At 47.6% G+C, this 7,323-nt stretch overlaps 1 protein-coding gene across 1 annotated transcript in view; it reads right to left on the minus strand.

The window, feature by feature from the left end:
- HOXD3 (homeobox D3) overlaps window positions 1-6,015 on the minus strand; it is a 28,829-nt gene extending 22,814 nt beyond the window's left edge. Inside the window, exon 1 of the mRNA XM_078681523.1 lies at window positions 5,952-6,015. The gene's annotated coding sequence lies outside the window, so the exon portion shown is untranslated. The remainder of the gene's footprint in view (window positions 1-5,951) is intronic.
- Between the last annotated feature and the right edge of the window lie 1,308 nt (window positions 6,016-7,323).

The following is a 7,323-nucleotide window of genomic DNA, read 5'->3' on the forward strand; positions in this document are numbered from 1 at the left end:
AGCTAATGCTTGAATAGGAAAGGCTGCTGGAACTGCACCATGGGAGCAAACAGTGCATTTTAGCACCATGTGGTCATTGAGAGGTTTCATTGCCTCTTCAACTACAAGGTCACTGGTCGGTGGGATTTAATTACAGAATAATTAATATAGGGACAATGGTATGCAAATCCAGGACAATAATGATGCTGCTGCACTCGCCTGGTTCCTACCACTAGGTCATCTTTCAGGGTTCTGTTATTTTTAGAGGCAAGTGTAGCCGCCCTCTCAAACATTAAAAGATACCAGGATTGCATTAACTAGATGTGCAGGTTGCAGGCCCAAAGTCAATCAATCAATAAATCAGCAGAAAATGTCTTCTTCATTACTAATGTTTACCTATAACAACCTAAACTAGTACTAGACTTCCCTGTGTTGCATTGTATTATAGAATTTGCACATCCCAGACCAGGACCCAAATCGTTTGAGGGTGGACTTGGAATAGCTGCTCCTTTCATTATGGAATGAATGAATTAATAAATTACTGGGGCTTATAAAGCGCCGCTGCCCCAAGGGGCGTCTGGCGCTAACCTGAGATCAAAAGTATTGACCATCTAACAAGATTAAAGAATGGAAAATAACCATGTTTTCAGTTGCTTCCTGCAATGACTCCATTACTGGTAAGTCAGAGGGGAGAGAGAATTCATTCCAACTTTTGCTGCCAGAAAGGAAAAAGGCCTTCCTCCTTTCCCATCTAGCTTGAATTTGGGAACTCTGCAATCTTAGCATTTACAGATCTTAGGTTCCTAGTTGGGTGATAATGTGGGAATCTTTCCACAACATATTTAGGACCTATATCACGAAATGCTCTATGGAGCCGAAATAGCGCTTTAACTTGATATACTGGTAACCCATGAAGGTGTTTTAAATGATGGGACATTGTGGAGTAGCGATGGTTGATAGGGTGTAGGTTTATACAGTGGCCTATACGAGAAGCGCTTGGTTATCTAGCACCAAAGGGAGGGGATTCTGTGTGTGACATAGTATTCATGTAGCGCCCACAGGGAAATTTATTTCCTCAGGTTACTTTTCCTTTAGCACTTGTGGGATGTCGCTGGAGCCTCTGCCCTCAAAGACAGCAGTGACCATCTCTCACAGTCTGTCCGTGTGTCCATTGACAACTTGTGTGGGTCAAAAGATACTGGAAGGGACTCTTGCAATGAGAATAGAAAGCTCCCACTGATGCTAAGAGATCCATGCCATAGTCCTAGGATAGGCACATAGAACAGCTGTAGATACCATCAATCTAAATGGGAATCAATTACATGCTCAGTATCACCCATGAAAATCGGGCCTAAATCTGACCAATGTGGACCAACAATGAACACACCTGATTTGGGAACACTTTAAGGGAGAATTAAATAAGGTACACTGAGTATCTCCTCACTGTGCTACCTGGATAAGAATGAAAAGTGGGTGAATGGGTTTACTTTTATAGCACGTCAAGAACTGGTTTACCTCTTAAGCGCTCAAAATAATTTAGGATTGCTATTTGACCTTATTTAGGGCAGCCTGGTTTATGGCACTTGGACCATTAATTCTCCTCTACTTCGTAAACTGTGTGGTCCGAACATGTTAGATACCATGGAAATTATGGGTATGATACACAAGCCTGACAAAGAAAACACTCAGTAAAGCAAGCACTGGCAAAGCCAATTGATCAGTTTTGCATTTCTAGTCATAACTAAAAAATAAAAAGCCTGCTGCAATGAATAAAAGAAAACGAAAAACAATTGTTTTTATATACAAAGCACCTAGGAGACAAAGAATTAAATGTCTGTTGTATCAGGGTAAAATAGTCTTTTATGCATTGAAACAAAACAAAATACACTCACTAGGAGGCGAAATGATACAGTGGGCAGCCAATAGCATGAGGTAAGAGAAATAGTCCTCTGGGCTAGGCAGAGCTCAGCCTATGCATTTTTTTAAAGAATTGGTCACAAACAACAGTGCTGTCAAGCGAGTCCTAGAAAGAGGCCTGCGCCTAAAAATGGCTTCCTTTGGAACCACGGTGACGTGTATTTTAGAGACAATTCCTGCACTCACCAGTTCACTGGGCTAAAATGGCTGCTTTGGACAGAGGCAATGTGCGCACAGCGCTTTGGGAACAGCAGCTGCCGTGTTCTGATATGTTGCATGATTTGTTTGGTTTGTAATAGACATTAGGCGTGCTTCAAAAAGGGTTCTATACATGAAATGTGTGAGCGCAACTGTCTATTTACTAATGTAAATGTTATTCTCGTTAGCAGCTCTCCCAGGCAAGCATCATAAAGCTATAAATTAGAAATTGACTCCTCCACAAAAAGGCAACTCTGCTCAGCGGTGACAGATGGTAAACTTGAGAAGAGGGGGTCTTCGTGGCCAGGCCGCTCTGTTGCAAGCATCCCAAGATGCTGTTCTCGGAGGTCGTTGCTTATGGAAATAGCACAACAATTCCTCGGGGAGAACTCTTTGGAATCACGTTTATTACGCATCACGGGGTCTTCTGGTCACCCGCTTGAACCCCGAGCTCATAAAATGGCGTCCTCCCTCCAAGAGACTCCCGGCGCATGCGCACAGCAAGCCATAGCCGCAGCTGCTATCACCTGGCGCACCTTTCACAGCTGAGAGCCATCACATGGGTCATGGTGGGTGAGGCTAGGTTGACCCCAGCGGTGACGGCCTTGGCACGGTCTTTTTTGGAGACGGCAGTTTTTTTGTGAACAGATGTGAACTGCGTGGCATGAGACATTACCTGCCCTGATGCCAGCCACACAAGGTGGCCATTTTGCAGCATTATTGCCCCTCTGCTATTAACGGCGTCCTTTGGACATGGGGGGGCACGGTGTGCCAATGGCTAGATCTCAGACTGGCACGCGCCATACAGAGTGCTGACTGAAAATGGAAAACCTGAGGGCTGGCAACATGGTGTCTTGATAAGAGCGCTTCACACAGGGCTCCGACTGGATCTATCTGGCTTCCATCCAGCACCATCCATCACTAAACAATACACGGGTCTGTTCGAATCGAGCCGGCCACTGTCCAACGCGACTGACCCGCAAACAAAGCGAACCACAGCCAAGCACAACGGCAGCAGGCCGCCGTGACACAGGAACACTTCTAGGCCTTCTTTTGGGGCATGAAGGATGGATGCCTGTGCTGTGTGCCTGTGGCCCCAGATCAGATGGCGGGAGGCGGAAGGGCTCTGTGTAGAGGCAGATTCAATTAGGAACTCCACAAAATTGGGCTGTACCTTGGTTTTTTTTTACCTTCCTTCCGTTCTATTTCATCTTGTTTTAAAAAAAAAAAAATATTTTATCCAGGCATAAGGGCGGTTAATTCTCGATTGTGACGATTGACCCAGGGAAGGGCGTGGTTAGTCGTCAACTTATTTATTTTTTAATACTTGTGGCTGCTATTAAGACACATTATTCTTAGATTATTTATTGAAATCATTAAAGAGTACATTGAAATAAAAAAAAAAGAACAAGGCCTGTCTACAGAGGTGATTGTAGGTGGTTACACGTGGACCCCACCGAACACGACGGTCTGCGTCTGTCCTCTCAATAGCGCCGCCCTTAGTAAATAGGCCCCTGCCCGGCCGTATTTACCGCGCTGCCTCGGCACACAATAGGCACGAAGGAGAGCCCCCTTCAGTAAACAGGGGCCCTGCCGCGCGCGTCCATGCCTGGGTGATTCATATCAGACGTGAAGGCGCTATTTGCGAGGTAGAGGCAGTTTTCAGACAAGGATACCTCCTGGATGTTCATGGCCCTTTGCTCCATTGAATCAGAGGCGGGGTAGGTTGCAGTGCCTCGCCGATGCTTGTAAATCGGGGTGTTTATCTGAATTTTACAATCTCCCACCCCTGCTCTTTCCAGAGGCTGCTTCTGTGCATGTCTTGGGCCTGGCCCTCCCCAAGCCCAGACTGCACCGGCCTCAGACCGAAGACAAGCCTGCTGAGACCTCTACGTGTGTCGCTCATTGCCTGCCAACGGATTGGTTTAATTAAGAATTTATTGCAGCCAGCCTCTTTATTATTAATTATCTCCTCATAATGTGGATTTCAGATGTGGAATAAAGTCGTTTGTCGGCAAAACATCCTCTTGAATCATCCACACGCGAGCAATTTCCTCAGGAAAACAAGGGGTTTTAGAGGGAAAAACAATATTTGCGGCTGAACCAATACACACAATTTCGTGTTCTTTTTTTTCTCTAAATGCCAAATGCTTGTGAACTCTCCCTGAACCTTTCGAAGGAGGCGAGCGGCCATAAATCACAGGACAATGGCGGACTGTTCCCGGTTCATCCTCCGTCTACCCCTTTGCGCGTCCTTTCTGGGCCTAGGAGCAGGTAACACCCGCCTGGACACGGCACACACTTGGTTTGTCCAAACGTGGCCACATCAAAGCAAAAGGCCGTTTGCTCTCCCCCGCCAACTGGTTTGCAATTAGAATTCCACCAAGTACGACAAACGCAGGGCCATAAACGGCTCACTCAGAGCCTTATCCAGATCAAGAGAAAAGACCTAAGACACCCCGAGGAGGAGACGCAAACCCTGTGCCACGGGGCTGTCTCCAATCTCTTGCGAGGAGAGTGTGCCTCTGGCAAGATGTCGCTGCAAAACAGCAACAACAAACAAAAAAAACCTGAAAAGTACTAGGGCATTTCTTTTGAATGTTGCAAACACTGCAGCGTGCGTGTGTTTACTGATTGCGGGCCATATTCAGATGAATTCATTCTATACTTACACTTGCTGGCCGCACTTAATTCATCTTAAGAATCAATAGCCAATATGAGGCGCCCGAATAAAGCGCCGAGCGCTGCCCGCTGCCTGCTGGTTATTAAGCAGCCTGCCCGGGCCCTCGCGGTGCATATCAATGCACCTGTCAGTGCGGTTTGCCACAAAATTTATGACTGCCCGCGCTGTGGCGCTAAGCGCTTCGGCGGGGAGTGAAAGGAAAGGCGCTTCCCAAGCCCTGGGACTCTCGGCTTTGTAAAACAGGCCGAGGCGTGGGAGGAAGGCCGGGAAGAAAGAATCCCCGACTCCGCACATTTCTGCCTTTTCAGAGCCCGCGGGCCCGGTTGATATAAAGTGCCTCGGAGCGCGGCCGCCACTAGTTGCTTGCTTCTGCGGTGGACGCCGGCACTTCGCTCCGACTCTCGCCCGGGATATGTGGATGGTTTGGGGGTACGGCTTCCCGACAGGATTATGCAGCAGCCCGGGGCTTGGGGTCCCGACCACGAGGAACGGATGCAATCTACTGGGCTCCCCGCGGGCGCTTGGTTCGTTTTCATTCTTTCCAGGATGGGCCTGGCTGGTGCTTTTGGTAGGGTCCCGATTATGTGGCTAAAAGGAGTTTCGGCCTCCGCCCGGCGATCCATAAAAGGTCTCTGGGAACCGGGAATTGCGCTTTTGGGCAGCTGTGGTCCGGGGCCCACAGAGGCCTACAGAACGAACTTTTCGCCTGAATGTTTCGGAAGTTAGTTCGCAACATTTTTTGAAACGACTACAAAAAATGACTGCTAAAACAATGGACAAACATACAAGCTAAGTTTTCTGAAACTATCGGAGCATCCACAGTCATCGCACTGAACTTTAGCAACTGTTTCCAGCCTCTTCGGTTCCGCCGGCCTCCAGGCATTTCCTTCATCCCTGTACCTTTGTGATTTTCTTAAAACTTTCATCCAATACTGTGATATGATATGTAAACAATAATGTGTGACTAGACTACTAACACGCGAGCAAGGCATGTTTCAGGGATTTTCGCTGCATTTGTAATAAACGGAGCCGGCCCCTCGGCCTCAATGCGCATTAACCCCTGCGGTACCTCGCTACTAGGGTCAATCTGTTGTGTGAGGGGCAGTGCGTGAAGTGTGGGTCAGTCTGAAACCAGGAGCCGTTGTCGGCGACATGACATGTAAAATAAACTCACCGCTCTGTGGCGTTTTCCTTTTAACCCTCTTTGTTGGGTCTTTGGGCGACTCCTGGAAATCCACCGGGGAGGGTCTGAAAAAAAAGGAGACATTGGAGTGGGTTGTGTACAGAATACAAATCACGCGCCCTGGCCTGCCTCTGCACCGCGCTGCGGGGGTTTTATTGTACTTCACGCCATGTGAGGTGGGGGCGATAAATCAATATCTATGCTTGCAAAGTGTGTGGCGTTTCACTTACAAAGGTGAGCAAGCGGCATCACTACAAGCCCTGATGAAAAGTCAAAATACGTTTCAAGTTGTCAAAATAACTCACAGAAATGTGCCTTCCGGCATAAGATGAGGATGCGAATCCATGTTTGGCATTGCTGTTTGCCTGACATCTTATTTCTTTTTTTATTCAGTGTGTACTGGTTTCACTTTTGAAAATTGTTTTACCCATCACTAGTGCCAAGACGATTCTTGTGTATATTGCTCTGCACAGAACATATAACAAAAACCAATCTGACATACAACAAAAAACAATCTGAAGAATTGTGTCATATCGCGCGCTGGCGTGTATTTATTTGAATGTATTTATTTTTGTGAAAGTAACTGCTGTGTGCACATTTTTGGGAAAACGTGTCTTATGAATTATTAATAAACAACAAAGTATGTAAAAGTTTATAACCCGAAGACAAGATGTTGCTAATTTAAAAACGAACAACCGCTATAAGGAGGACAGGGGGGAGTTTTCTCACGACTGCAACAGCCTTGAAATAAAAAAAAAAACATCCATGTGGCAAGCGCCTCGGTGGGAAATGAGGGTCGTCGGAGCGCGCTAAGCTCTCTTTCTGTCATACTACGTGCGTTTATGGAGACATATGTATTTGTTAGGGCAACCCTATACGGAGCCTCTGGCGCGATATGTCACTCAGTTGAGGGAAAACCAGGAGTTTGGAAAACTTGCAGTTCTTGCACTAATCCCAGGACTTTCCCTCCCACCCCCCAACTCAGCGCTTCATTCATGAAACTGTTGACTAAGTACTTTTTGAAAAGTTTAAACAGTGACGGCAAATGGCAAAAAAAATGGGTCGCACTGAGAGACACTATCTATCGAGGCGACCTTTGGCTCGCAGGGCCATAACTCAGGGCTTAATGAACAACGGAGGGAGCGCCTTCCGGGGCTACAGCGCTGCGCCAGGGCCTTCTACCCGCAGCAGAGCCGGGGACAGGGACCTGGCCTCCCTATGCAAAGGCCGTTCCACCGCTGCCCGGACAGGAGGGTACCAGACCAGTGCCAGGGCCTTCTCCCCACAGAAGAGCCGGGGACAGAGAGCTGGCCTCCCCCGTGCCAAGGCCCTTGCCCTTCTACCCACAGCAGAGCCGGGGAGA

Source organism: Lissotriton helveticus, chromosome 3_1 (assembly GCF_964261635.1).
Source record: "Lissotriton helveticus chromosome 3_1, aLisHel1.1, whole genome shotgun sequence".
NCBI lineage: Eukaryota > Metazoa > Chordata > Amphibia > Caudata > Salamandridae > Lissotriton > Lissotriton helveticus.